This window comes from Scyliorhinus torazame, chromosome 3, assembly GCF_047496885.1.
Source record: "Scyliorhinus torazame isolate Kashiwa2021f chromosome 3, sScyTor2.1, whole genome shotgun sequence".
NCBI lineage: Eukaryota > Metazoa > Chordata > Chondrichthyes > Carcharhiniformes > Scyliorhinidae > Scyliorhinus > Scyliorhinus torazame.
The window spans coordinates 102,725,808-102,740,635 of NC_092709.1; the positions used below are offsets into that span (position 1 = coordinate 102,725,808).

At 52.4% G+C, this 14,828-nt stretch overlaps 2 protein-coding genes across 3 annotated transcripts in view; one reads left to right on the forward strand and one right to left on the reverse strand.

The window, feature by feature from the left end:
* LOC140408621 (lipopolysaccharide-responsive and beige-like anchor protein) overlaps positions 1-14,828 on the forward strand; it is a 1,704,725-nt gene that overhangs the window by 964,689 nt on the left and 725,208 nt on the right. The gene's annotated exons all lie outside the window — the stretch shown is intronic.
* LOC140408620 (lipopolysaccharide-responsive and beige-like anchor protein) overlaps positions 1-14,828 on the reverse strand; it is a 316,827-nt gene that overhangs the window by 81,241 nt on the left and 220,758 nt on the right. The window lies entirely within an intron of this gene.

Sequence of the window (14,828 nt, forward strand, 5' to 3'; positions counted from 1 at the left end):
AATTATGGCTTCAGAGAAAGTTATAACAATAGCAGTATGGATTTATATGGCAAAGTGTTCGACTTAAGACCATAAGACCATAAGACATGGGAGTGGAAGTAAGGCCATTCGGCCCATCGAGTCCACTCCACCATTCAATCATGGCTGATTTCAACTCCATTTACCCGCTCTGTCTCTATCAACTTCTGTCTTAAAGACACTCAACGTCCCGGCCTCCACCGCCCTCTGTGGCAATGAATTCCACATACCCACCACTCTCTGGCTGAAGAAATTTCTCCTCATCTCTGTTCTAAAGTGACTCCCTTTTATTCTAAGGCTGTGCCCCCAGGTCCTAGTCTCCCCTGCTAATGGAAACAACTTCCCTACGTCCACCCTATCTAAGCCATTCATTATCTTGTAAGTTTCTATTAGATCTCCCCTCAACCTCCTAAACTCCAATGAATATAATCCCAGGATCCTCAGACGTTCATCGTATGTTAGGCCTACCATTCCTGGGATCATCCGTGTGAATCTCCGCTGGACCCGCTCCAGTGCCAGTATGTACTTCCTGAGGTGTGGGGCCCAAAATTGCTCACAGTATTCTAAATGGGGCCTAACTAATGCTTTAGAAAGCTTCAGAAGTACATCCCTGCTTTTATATTCCAAGCCTCTTGAGATGAATGACAACATTGCATTTGCTTTCTTAATTACGGACTCAACCTGCAAGTTTACCTTTAGAGAATCCTGGACTAGGACTCCCAAGTCCCTTTGCACTTCAGCATTATGAATTTTGTCACCGTTTAGAAAATAGTCCATGCCTCTATTCTTTTTTCCAAAGTGCAAGACCTCGCACTTGCCCACGTTGAATTTCATCAGCTTAAGAGTTCAATTCACTTATAAGCAAATCAGACCCATTTGGACCAAAAAAAATAATCGGCACATGGAAATAAAATCAAGTTAACAACCTAAATAATGAACTTGGATGACATATATTGAAATAATAAATTTTCTCTGAAACTACTGCCAGGTCATTTTCATACAGTGAAGTCAAAACAATTTCATGTAGGTCAAACCCAAATTTACAGGTGCTTTTTAGTAAAAACCTTATAAACTATGCACCAAATTTTGCAGTTTATCCAGGTGTGAATGATATTTGATTTTAAGCGCATCAATTTGCTCTACTTCTCTATCTCTGACAATAGACTGTACATCACCAGTTTTGATCATGTACTTCTCTCCTTTGATGCTGGTCTTCTGGTTGCCGCTGCATTCTCTACTTCACCACTGTAGGAGTGTCTATTTCATTAGCCTGAGGAATTCTTTCCCATAACCAGTGTTTTGCTCCCTCACGTTTTTCTACCACTAAACAAAAAGTGATGTGAAAAATAATGGAACTTAAGGCTAGAAATCCCTTGGACCTGATAGTCTGCATCCTCGGATCTTAAAAGGGCTGCAGAGATAGTGGAGGTATTGGTTGTAATCTTCCAAAAAGATCCTGGAAATGTACTTTGGTAGAATAATAAAAAAGCAGAATATTATTTAGATGAAGGCAGACGATTTAATGCTGCAGTACAGAGGGATCGGATCTGGGTGCCCTTGCACATGAATGACAGAAGGTCAGCAAATAATTATGAAGGCAAATGGAATGTTGGCCTTTATTACAAGGGGGTGGAGCTTAAAAGTAGGGATGTCTCTCTACAGTTGTACAGGCATCAGTGAGACCACACCTAGAGTACTGTGCACAGTTTTGGTCTCTTTATTTATTGAAGGATATATTTGCATTGGAAACAAGCTGATTCCTTGGATGAAGGGGCTTGTCTTGAGGAAACGTTGAGTGGTTTGGCCCTTTACTCTGAGTTTTGAAGAGTGAGAGGTGATCTTATTGAAACATACAAGATTCTGAGGAGGCTTATCAAGGTAGATGCTAGGAGAACGTTTCCTCTCATGCGGTGGCACAGTTTAAAAATTAGGAGTCTTCCATTTAAGATGAAGATAAAGAGGAATTTCTTCTCTTAGAGGGTTGTTAGTCTTTTGAATTTTCTTCCACAGAGAGCAGTGAAGGCTGACTCAATGGATATACTCAAGCTGGAGTTTTTGAAAAAAATATTTTTATTCTCCTTTTTCACATTTTCTCCCAAATTTGCACCCACCAACAATAAACAACAAGCAGTAACGAATATATCAATCCCCATGTCAACAACAACAATCCCATCCTCCCACCAACCCCCAAACAGCATCCCGCATGTTAACATAAACAAAATAACAAAAAGTAATCAGGAATCACCCATAGTCACCATTAACACATACAGTCACCCTCCCCCCAACCCTCCCAACCACCGCCCCACTAATGTTCGATGTTATCCAATTCTTGAAAGTGCATAATGAATAACGCCATGAATTATAGAACCCCTCCATCCTTCCCCTCAGTTCAAACTTAACCTTCTCAAGAGTCAAGAATTCCAACAGGTCCCCCTGCCACGCCAGGGCACAGGGTGGAGAGGTTGCTCTCCCTTTGGGCGATCAATGAGGCAAAGGCTACAACATCTGCCTCCGCACCCGTTTCCAACCCTGGCTGGTCCAACACCCCGAATATGACCTCCCAAGGGCCCGGGTCCAGTTTCACGTGCACCACTTTAAAGATTACCCTAAAAACCTCCTTCCAGTAATCCTCCAGCTTTGGACAGGATCAAAACATATTAACGTGATCAGCAACCCCCCCCCCCCGGCAACGTATACTCAAGTTAGAGGACAGATTTTTGATTGACAAGGGAGTCCAAGGGTTATTGGAAGCAGGTAATTTGAGTTAAGGCAACAGTCAGGTCATCCATGATCTTGTTGAATGGATGTTGGAGCAGCTCAATGGGCAAAATGGCCTAGACTCTCTTATTTCTTACATTCTTATGTAACCAACTGAAAGGGCAAAGTGAACGCCATCCTTTCAATGCTGGTATGCCACGCAGGGTAGAAATTTGCAGAGCGTGGTAATTATGGTGAAGCTTTTGAGTTTGCCTTTCTGCATTTTTTTCAACACAGAAGTTGTGGAGGTGAATTTTTATATAACTGTTCTGATATTAAACAGGATGGAAATATATTGCAGGAATATTTTTAGGGCATTTTGATTACATTAAATTATGTAGTGTTTTCTTTGAGATCAATGTGCCAATAATGGCCATCTACCCACATATTAACCTATCAATGTGCCCTTGATGTATGATAATGTCCACATAAAAGAATGAATAATTGAAAAACAGTAAGATTACTAGCTAGAAAGTCTCTGCTGGTATTTTTTTATGAAGTAATAATTTAAATAATGGAACAGCTTTATGATTTAAACTTCAGAATGTTGAATTGCCACTAATATAAATACATTCCATATCTAAGACCGTGAATATAGTTGTTTCTGTGATAAGTTTTGTGAAACAAACCAATAGCTAGGTATGCAATACATTCATTATTTAGTAAGTGCTAACTGGGAGGAAAAAACCCAGAATTCAGATCTCTTCATTAAAATGCACACATTTTTGAAGGCATACACAGTCTAAAATAACTACTCAGTATAAAACAAAGTCACACAGAGACAAAACTCCTCCAATATGTTCAAATCAGGACAAGCTGTTTGATTGCCACTGCAGTCTCATGTCACATTAAAGCATGACAAACATTAAACCATACACTTAAATGGCAATTTATATCATTTAAATGTTTACTGCTGGAGCAGCTCATCATTCATTTAAATGTGATTTTCTGACAGCTAATTTAAGTTAATTTTCTGTATCCACTTAATTAGAACTTTCAATCAAGAAAGAAGAAGGGCTTGTAAATGTTTTGTAGATGGGTTGACATTTTCTTCTTGTTACAATGAGACTAGTGAATTGTAAACCTTTCCCCATAATGAATTATCAGATAGTATATCATGCCAGAGCAAAGGCTGACCATATGGAAATCTGCTGCAATGTTTCTTCTAGACATATGCTTTGGACAGAATTTTATTTATGTTCACATATAAACTAGAACTACCACCATTCCTTGATACCAAAGGATAATTTACAGACATGATGCTTACAACAATGATAATGATGCCATAGACTACATTAAATGGCAATTGAATCTCTGGGAATAAAATTAGATAATTAAAAATCGAGTTATGCCTATTTATAAACTTTAAAGAATCTTCCTCATGTCTGCACCAGTAAATGTATTTGTGGGTAGTGAAACAGAACCCGAGACATGGTAAAGTAAAATAATAAAGTAGAACATGCAAATTAATGAATCTTCCTAAGTATATAGTACATCACTACAGGCAGGGGTTAAGTATATTCATTTTCTTATTCAGCGAACAGAAAATATTTACCAGTTCAATTGTTTTTTTTGTTTCACAACACACTTCACAAGGATGCAAGTAAAACAGGGAATTTTAATTACAATTTCACAGGAGGTACCAGGGCCTGACTGTATGAAACTATGTGTATAAAAGTCAGAGGAGGAGGAAAGGAAGCTGTAAAAAGTTAGGTTAAGCTTTAACCGTTTATCTTTTATTAAATTAATGATATCTGCATTTTACAGAGTTGCATTTCACTAAAACACAATGCATACTTAATATATTTCATTCATAAAAATAAAATGCAACAACCTGCTGTTTTCCCTTGGTTTGTACTCATGTTTGTTGTTCTGTCTGTAACAACTTAGCCCAGACTAACAGTACGGCTTGTGCCATTCACCTCATATACCGTTGGCCACAGACTTTTAGCGGGTGCGTCAGTGGAGGCTTCTAGTCACCCGTCTTCTATTTGAATTTGATGCCATGTACAGAGGATTTCCAATGTCTGTGAGCAGGATAGGCAGCAAGAGGATCTTCAACTAATCAGGTTGTAGAATCCTCATTGAGACAAATAGAATGCAAAACAGAAATAGCATGCAGGAAGTATAAATTACTATAAAATAATTGCACGTGAAGCTGAATAATGGAAAGACATGAATGAGAAACACAATTAAAATGATTTAAACTTTTATTTCTTCAAAAATCTGAAACATTACTTGTATTCTGAGGGAACACTACTCCACACTTGTATAAACATTTTTTAGGGGATGTTCAGCAGTGATTATCACTTACTATGCTGTTACAAACTCAGTTACTACTGATTGTCCAAGGCCTAACCTTTTCTTTTTAAAAATATTTTATTCAGGCATTTTCATAAAAAACAAACCGAAGCAGAAGCAAAATTATACAACATTATAAATAACCAACACTCACTCTCCCCCCCCCATGCTTCCCCCTCTTGCCTGTTCCTCCTGTTCTGCCATCCCCATTTTAACCCCCTTCTCCCTCCCTCTCCCCATGTCCTATTGCTGACTCCTCAATCCTCCTTAATAAAGTCAATGAACGGCTTCCACCTCCAAACGAACCCAACAACTAACCCCCTCAGGACAAACTTGACCTTCTCCAGCCTTAGAAATTCTGCCGGATCACTCACCCACACCTCTGCTTTCGATGGCTCTTAGTCCCACCATCCAAGTAAGATCCGTCTCCTGACTATCAGGGAGGCAAAGACCTAAACGTCGGCCTCTCTCGCCCGCTGGACTCCCGGATCTTCTGACAGCCTGAATATCACTTACTTTGGACTCGGGCCACCTTTACCCCCCAAAACCTCGGACATTACGTCCGCAAACCCCTGTCAGAACCCCTTTCGCTTCAGACATGCCCAGAATTGTGGACATGATTCACGGGCTTCCCCGCACATTGCCTACACCTTGCCTACACCTATCCTCTACCCCCTCAAAAAAAAACTACTTATCCGCACTACTGTCATATGTGCCCTGTGAAGCACATGACGAGGACACATTCACCCTCTGCAGGACCTCAGCCAATGTCCCGGCTTCTACCTCCCCACCCAGATCCTCCTCCCACTTCTGCTTTATATCCCCCTTAGGATCTCCCCCCCAATCCATCAGCTCCTTGTAGACCACAGGCACCGTGCCCTCCCGTATCTCCTCCTTCGACAGTTTCTTGACTTGCAACCCCAATGGCGGTAACCAAGGAAAGTATCTCTCTCTTCATAAAATCCTGAACCTGCAGGTACCTGAAGCCATTCCCCCTGGGCAGCTCATATTCTTGCTCCAGGTCCTGCAATTTCACGAAACTGCCCCCTACAAACAGGTCACCAAAATTGCTCAATCCCTGTCGACCGCCAACCCAAAAACCTCGCATCCAGACTCCCGGTGCAAACCTATGATTATCGTAGATCGGTGCCCCCCGAGACACCTTCCAATCCCAAATGCTGCCCCCATACCCTCGAGACCAAGACTACCACTGGGCTCACGGCGAACCTGGCCGGCAAGAATTGCAGAGGCACTGTTAACAATGTCCTTAAGCTCGTTCCCTTACAAGCAACGGTGGAGCGTGCACCCCTGCCTCGTCCCGTGATGCAGTCCGAAATATCCTGAACTCACCAGAATCGTCCGCACACTTGCAACCGGCGCCTTGTACAGCATCCGGGCCCAGTTCACAAACTCCTGCCCGAACCCATACTGCCCCAGCACCTCCCACAAATATATCAACTCGACCCATTCAAAAGCCTTCTCTGCGTCCGTCGCCACTATCACTTCCACCTCTTGCCCCTCTGGAGGCATCATAATCACATTGAGCAGCCTCTTCACATTTGCCGACAACTGTCTCTCTTTCAAAAACCCTGTTTGGTCCTTGCCTATCATCCCCGGGATGCAGTCCTCAATTCACGAAGCCAACACATTCACCAGCAACTTGCCGTCTACATTCGATAGCGATATCGGGCAGTATGACCCACACAGCTCCGGATCCTAGTCTTTTTTCAATATCAAAGAGATGGATGCCTGCAATAGTGTAGAGGTGAGTTCCCCCTTCTCCCTAGCCTCATTACATGCCCTGATCAGCAATAGCCCCAAACATTTTATAAAACTCCACCGGGATCTCATCCGGGCCTGGGGCCTTTTCTGCCTGCATCGCCCCCACTAATCAGAACTCCATCAGGAGCCTCTGCCTCTCCTTCAACAGCCCCGCCTCTGGGGCTGCCGAATACCTTCTGTCCACCCTCAGAATCTCTTCCACCAGCCTTGCCATCTCTGCCCATTCAGTCTTCGCCCTAAGCACCCAAATTGAAATAAACACCTCCCAAACCACCGCCTTGAGTGCCTCCCACAGCTTGGCGGCTGTGACCTCCCGCATGTCATTGAGCTCCACATACCCGCTCACACACCACCTCATCCGGCAAAAACCCCACATCCAACTTCCACTGCGGGCGCTGTCCCCCCCCTCCCTGTCCACTCGCAGATCCACCCAGTGCTGCGCAGGGTCACAGACCGCGATAGCTGAATACTCCAAACCGACCACCCTTTCCAAAAACACTTTGTCTATCACAAAAAAGGTAAATGTGGGAGTACACCCGGTGGGAACAATATGAGAATTTCTTCACCCTCGGCCTGCCAAACCTCCACGGTTCCAACCCCCAATATGTCTCCATAAACCCCTTCAGCTCCTTCGCCATTGCTGACACCTTCCCAGAACTCGAGGTCAACCAGTCCAAGCTTGGCTCTAGAATCTGCCTCATAAAATCTACGTCATCCAATTTGAGCCATAAATGTTTACCAAGACCACCGTCATTCCCCTCCAACTTCCCAATCACCATCGCGAACTTCCTCCACGAATCTGCCACAATACCCCCCCACCTTGAATGCCATCCGCTTATTCACCAGCACCACCACCCCCCTCGTCTTCATCTCCAGTCCAGAGTGGAACACCTGCCCCGTCCATCCTTTCCTCAGCCTTGTCTGATCCCCTATCTTTAAGTGCATCTCCTGCAAAATGGCCATGTCCACCTTCAGGCTCCTCAGGTGCGCGAACATACGTGACCGTTTGATCGACCCATTCAGCCCCCTCACGTTCCACATGACCAGCCTGGACGGGGGTCTCCCCGCCCCCTCCCCTGCCAATCAACCATATTCCTTTTTGGGCCAGCCCCTGGCCTGTGTCACGCGACCCTCACGACCCAGCCTTGGGTGTTCACCGTCATCACTCCCTTTCCAGCTGCGCCACAGAAACCACAGCCTTGTCAGCAACCCTCCCCGCCACTCCCCCAAACAAAACAATAACCCCATCCCCTATGTCTACCTCCTGACAACCCCCCACTGCACTCCCTTTAACTAGCCCACCAACTAGCATGTTGGCCCCCGCCCAAGGCTCCCGGACCCCCTACCCCCATCCACACTCCACCAAAAAACAGAAAAGGTGCACTCACCCTTGATATTCTCCCCACGGAGGGACCTGCCCTCGAAACAACCTCCCCCCCCCACCCCTTCAAAACAAAAAAATAATTTCATGGGGAAAAGTTCCTTCAAAGTTCAATGTCCTCCTTCTCCTGCCAGTCCATTGTCCCTCAAACTCCATCGCCTCGTCTGGCGTGCTAAAATAATATTCACGCTTCTGAAAAGTCACCCAGAGGTGAGTTGGGTACAGCACCCCGAACCGCATCCCCTTCTTGAAGAGGACAGCCTTGACCCGATTAAACCCGACCCTTCTCTTCATCAGTTCTGCACCCAGGTCTTGATCACCCGCAGCTCATCCCTTTCCCAGGTGCACTTCCTCATCTGCCTCGCCCACCGAAAAATCTTCTCTTTATCCAGACAGCAGTGCAACCGCACCACCATCGCCCTTGGTGGCTCGCCCACTTGCGGCCTCCGCATCGGTAGACCTTCTAGGGCCGATCAAAGGCTCCCTTCCCCATCAACAGTTCCAACATTTTGGCCACATACGTACTGACCTCCGCATCTTCAATGTCTTCGAGCATCCCCACAATCCCCAGATTGTGCCTTCTGGAATGGTTCTCCAGATCCTCCACCTTCTCCTTCAGCCTCTTCTGGGTCTCCCGCATCACCCCCACCTCAGCCATCAAGGAGGTCAGCTGCTCCTCGTGCTCCCCCACTGCCTTGTCCACTTTCTGGATTGCCCAGCTCTGGGACTCCAGCCTCTGCTCCACTCTCTCGATACATGCTTCAACTGGCTCCACCCACTTTGACCAGATCCTCCAGGCCCTCCTTCATCTGCTGGCTGAACTTAGCATTCAGAAATTCCACTAACTACTTTGTGGCCACTGGGCGGGCAGAACGGGCCCTTTGCCCTCAGCCAACTTTCTCTGTGGTGAAGACTCTCCTGTTCCAACAGCTCCTTTCATCTCGTCTCACTACTAGTTCGTGGATCCATTCACCAGCCACACCAGAGGAGTTACACCTCCCCAGGACTCCTACACCTCGTTCCATCCAAACCTTCGCCCTTCAGACGGTGAAAGAACCAAAAATACCACCTTGAGCTGTTGCCACCAAATGTGCGACCTCTCACTCCATGGCCGCCACCGGAGGTCCCAAGGCCTAACCTTTTTACCTGTCTTTGGAATGAGAATAGCAGGCAATTAACTCAAGTTCATGCAATCATGGTATTCTCTGTGCAGATTCCATGAAATAATTCACCCTGTGGAGGAGCAGGGTATTACTGACAGCAAATTCCTTGGGCACGATTCTCCACTCTCGCGCCGGTTGGGAGAATCGCCTGGGCCGCCAAATTTTCCCGCGACGCCAGTCCGACGCCCTCCCGCGATTCTCCCAAGCGGTGAGAACGGCCCCGTCGAGTTCCGCGCTGTGCAGGCCGGAGAATCGACCGAGACACCCAAAATGGCGATTCTCCGGCATCCCTGCTATTCTCAGGTCTGGATGGGCCGAAGTCCCGATGGCGTGACCCCAGTTCACGCCGTTGCCGTTCACACCTGCTTTTTAAAGTCGCTGAGCAGGGAAGTGGTGAGCGGACTGTTCCGCAGCGCCTGGAGACCAGGTCAGCTTACCCGAGAAGGCTGCGGCCAAAGGGGGGGTGCGGGAGAGTGTGCAGGTGGGGGGGGGGGGGGGGGGTGCCGGTGGGAGGTGGGAGTGTGTGCAGGTGTGTGGGGGGGGTGGGAGAGTGTGCAGGTGTGGGGGGGGGTGGGAGTGTGTGCAGGTGGGGGGGGGGGCGGGAGGATGGGAGGGGGGTGAGTGGGAGAGTGTGCAGGTGGGAGGGGGGTGAGTGGTAGAGTGTGCAGGTGGGAGGGGGGGGCGGGAGAGTGTGCAGGTGGGAGGGGGGGTGTGGGAGAGTGTGCAGGTGGGAGGGGGGGTGTGGGAGCGTGTGCAGGTGGGAGGGGGGGGCGGGAGAGTGTGCAGGTGGGAGGGGGGGTGTGGGAGTGTGTGCAGGTGGGAGGGGGGGCAGGAGAGTGTGCAGGTGGGAGGGGTGTGTGTGGGAGTGTGTGCAGGTGGGAGGGGGGTGTGTGGGAGTGTGTGCAGGTGGGAGGGGGGGTGGGAGAGTGTGCAGGTGGGGGGGGTGGGAGAGTGTGCAGGTGGGAGGGGGGGGCGGGAGAGTGTGCAGGTGGGAGGGGGGTGTGTGGGAGAGTGTGCAGGTGGGAGGGGGGTGAGTGGGAGTGTGCAGGTGGGAGGGGGGTGAGTGGGAGTGTGCAGGTGGGAGGGGGGTGTGTGGGAGAGTGTGCAGGTGGGAGGGGGGTGAGTGGGAGTGTGCAGGTGGAAGGGGGGTGAGTGGGAGTGTGCAGGTGGGAGGGGGGTGTGTGGGAGTGTGTGCAGGTGGGAGGGGGGTGTGGGAGAGTGTGCAGGTGGGAGGGGGGTGTGGGAGTGTGTGCAGGTGAGGGGGGTGTGGGAGAGTGTGCAGGTGGGAGGGGGGGGGGTGTGGGAGAGTGTGCAGGTGGGGGGGTGCCGGTGGCAGGGGGTGTGTGGGAGAGGGTGCAGGTGTGGGGGGGTGGGGTGGGAGTGTGTGCAGGTGGGGGGGGGGGCGGGAGAGTGTGCAGGTGGGAGGGGGGTGTGTGGGAGTGTGTGCAGGTGGGAGGGGGGGTGGGAGAGTGTGCAGGTGGGGGGGGGGCGGGAGAGTGTGCAGGTGGGAGGGGGGGGCGGGAGAGTGTGCAGGTGGGAGGGGGTGTGTGGGAGAGTGTGCAGGTGGGAGGGGGGTGAGTGGGAGTGTGCAGGTGGGAGGGGGGTGAGTGGGAGTGTGCAGGTGGGAGGGGGGTGTGGGAGAGTGTGCAGGTGGGAGGGGGGGTGAGTGGGAGTGTGCAGGTGGGAGGGGGGTGAGTGGGAGTGTGCAGGTGGGAGGGGGGTGTGTGGGAGAGTGTGCAGGTGGGAGGGGGGTGAGTGGGAGTGTGCAGGTGGGAGGGGGGTGTGTGGGAGTGTGTGCAGGTGGGAGGGGGGTGTGGGAGAGTGTGCAGGTGGGAGGGGGGTGTGGGAGTGTGTGCAGGTGAGGGGGGTGTGGGAGAGTGTGCAGGTGGGAGGGGGGGTGTGGGAGAGTGTGCAGGTGGGAGGGGGGGTGTGGGAGAGTGTGCAGGTGGGGGGGGTGCGGTGGCAGGGGGTGTGGGGGAGAGGGTGCAGGTGTGGGGGGGGGTGGGAGAGTGTGCAGGTGGGGGGGGGGCAGGGAGAGTGTGCAGGTGGGAGGGAGGTGGGTGGGAGAGTGTGCAGGTGGGAGGGGGGGGGTGGGAGAGTGTGCAGGTGGGAGGGGGGTGTGTGGGAGTGTGTGCAGGTGGGAGGGGGGTGTGGGAGAGTGTGCAGGTGGGAGGGAGGTGTGGGAGTGTGCGCAGGTGAGGGGGGTGTGGGAGAGTGTGCAGGTGGGAGGGAGGGTGTGGGAGAGTGTGCAGGTGGGGGGGGGGGTGCCGGTGGGAGGGGGGGTGTGGGAGAGTGTGCAGGTGGGGGGGGGGGGGGGGGGGGTGCCGGTGGGAGGGGGGGTGTGGGAGAGTGTGCAGGTGTGGGGGGGGGGGGGGGGGAGAAAGAATGTACAGGTGGGAGGTGGGGGGCGATGAGGGAGCGGCGTGCAGGTGGGAGGGGGGGTGAGGGAGAGTGTGGATGGTATCGTCCATCCGCGGATGCCACAGGTCAGCCGCCCTGATATGGCAGGACGGTGACGAGGACACGGCCGCAGGTTGCGTGTGGCTGATGGGCACAGGCGAGTGGCACACTGGTGAGCAGTACGGTGTGAACTGATCGTTGGTCGCAGACAGTGACCAGGTGTTAGGCTGGCTGCGTGTCTGCAGCGCGACCAGGCCACCGGGACGCACAGGTATCCCATGCAACCCGGCTGGCGAGGTGTGGAAGAACCTTGGTGTAACATGTTGTTTCTCTGCCCCCCACCACCCTCCTGCAGGTCACCATGTATGCCAACCAGACAGCGATGTTTACTGCCGTGGTTGGAGCCGCAGCTCTGGAGTTTGCCATCCGGCAGCGTAGAGTCGGACGGCCCACAGTGGCTGCAGATGCAGCGGTTGTTGGTGCAGCAGAGGGGCTGGCCGCGGAGTGGCCCGTCGTCGACACGCAGGCCGCAGGCGCTCAGGACCTGAATGTACAGGGGGGTGCCGAGGGGAACATTGACCGCCAGACGGTGAGGAATGCAGAGGAAGTGCTTGGGGGGGAGCAGGAGGAGGAGGAGCAGGTGGAGCAGGAGGATCCACTGATGGTGGTGCCAGGGCGCCACAGGCGTCCAGCAAGGCCGAGGGTGTACCGTGACAGAATGTTGTTCGAGGCCCTAACGGACATCACATGCAGGAGGAGACTACGGTTCAGCAGGGAGATGGTCGCACATATATGCCAGCTCGTGGCGCACCTCGCACCACGTGGAATGGGAGGAGGATAGGCAATACCAGTCTCTGTCAAGGTGACGGTGGCCCTAAACTTTTATGCGACCGGTTCCTTCCAGGCGCCGAGCGGGGACCTATCCGGGATATCACAGGCATCGGTCCACAGGTGTATCAGGGCCGTCACCGACACCTTGTACGCCATCGCGGACAGGTACATTCAATTCCCTGAGGACCGAGAACAGCAGGAAGCACGGGCACGTGGATTCGCCAAGGTGGCCGGGATACCGATGGTCCAGGGTGTCATCGATGGTGTGCACGTCCCCATGCGCCCGCCTGCAGACAGCAGGGAAGTGTTCACGAACAGAAAGGGCGCATACTCCATGAACATCCAGGTGGTGTGCGACCCCCACATGAAGATCATGCACGTGTGTGCAAAGTACCCCGGGAGTGTGCATGACGCCTACATTCTGGCACAGTCGTTCATCCCCGCAATGTTCGATGGATGTACCCCCCCGGCTGAGGGGCTGGTTGCTGGGCGACAAGGGCTATCCATTGAGGTCATGGCTGCTGACGCCAATACGGAGGCCTCACACCAACGCGGAGAGCCTATACAAAGAGGCACATGCAGCAACCAGGGGTGTGGTGGAGCGGTGCTTCGGGCTGCTGAAGATGCGCTTCAGATGCCTGGACCGATCAGGAGGGGCCCTGCAGTACCAGCCCGACAGGGTCGGTCGCATGGTTGTGGTCTGCTGTGCGCTGCACAACATTGCCATGCAGAGGGGAGATGGCCTGGTGGAGGAGTCGGAGGGAGGACCCGACGGCACCGGAGCCAATGCAAACGAGGGGGACGGGGAAGAGGAGGATGTGGAGGATGAGGATGATGGGGCGCATCAGGGTGGGGGGAGGGGCGCAGGATGCAGACACTGCCCGGGTGCTGGTTACGTCCAAGAGGCTGCGCGACGGCACCGCCGTGGACAGCGGGCACGCGATGCGTTGGTGGCCGCACGGTTCACGCACTGTGGGGGTGGGATTCGCTAAACACTGCCACTTACACCATCCCTCCTGTACACGGGCACCACACAGCACCCCCCCACCGCGTTCATGGCAACAATTCCACATCACCTTACCACTGCGGCACTATGGGATTGCACAACAGTGATGATTGGGTAAGCGGGTGTGAACAATGCCATGTTGAATGATGACAGCCCGCTCTGCGATGAGCTGTGTGCTCACATTCGCCAGCCGAGGTCTGACTCATTGCTATGGCTGAACCATGCACTCCGGTGGTCACAGCCTTCGTGACGGATATTTCACCACATGCCCGTGGGGTGGCTGCCATTGGTGTACCGAGGACAACGGTGTCCGATTATGGGAGGCAGGGAGGGGGGGGAAAAAGGGTCAGCACATCCGGAACAGACCTTGAACGGCTCGTATACCACTACACCAATCGGGCACCCTCATGAGCCCCCTGGCACTGGACATAGCACACAGTCTTACAGGTCAAATTTAACAGTGCGTTTATTCGTGTGGTAAACATAGGTGCCCTACCCACTACAACTAGACTGTGCCCTGCACCCGTGCCAACTTCTTACGTGCCTCACGACTTTGCCTTACGGGCCCTACCACTACGTCTAGGTGTGTTCCCAGATGGTACAGCAGGAGTGGAGGTGGACTGCTGTGAATCACGCCCTTCGACATGGCTCCCCGTCGGCACACGTTTCCTGGGGCGGCCCGGCTTCGATGGGCCAGGCTGCTCTGCGGGCATGCTGGATGGCGTGGTGCCACCCTGACCTGCCCGCTCCCCACCAGATGCGCCAGGGACAGAACGGGGGGGGGGGGAAGGCCGAGTGTACCGGGACGTCCCTTGATGGAGCTACCGGGACAGGCCCCAGAACCTCCTCCTCCCTCGGGGAGCCCGGTGGCCCCCGGGCCTCACTGTGGGACGGAGGCGTGCCCCGTCGCACCACCGACACCTGGCGCTGCCAGTCCTGGAAGCCTGCAGCGGTATCGACCACGGTCCGAATGTTCGCCGAGACGGAGCCCAGGGAGTGCCACATTCCTGCCAAGGTCTGTGCGATCTCGACCTGTGAGTGCGTGACGCCATCATCACGTGCGCCAGGTGGTCAATGCTCTCCGCGACCGACTGCTGGGACAGTGCCATCGCTTGCTGGGAGATGGTGTGGTGAGACTCAGCCAGGGTCCGGAGAGCGGCGGCAATGTCCTGTTGGCTCTGTGAGATGG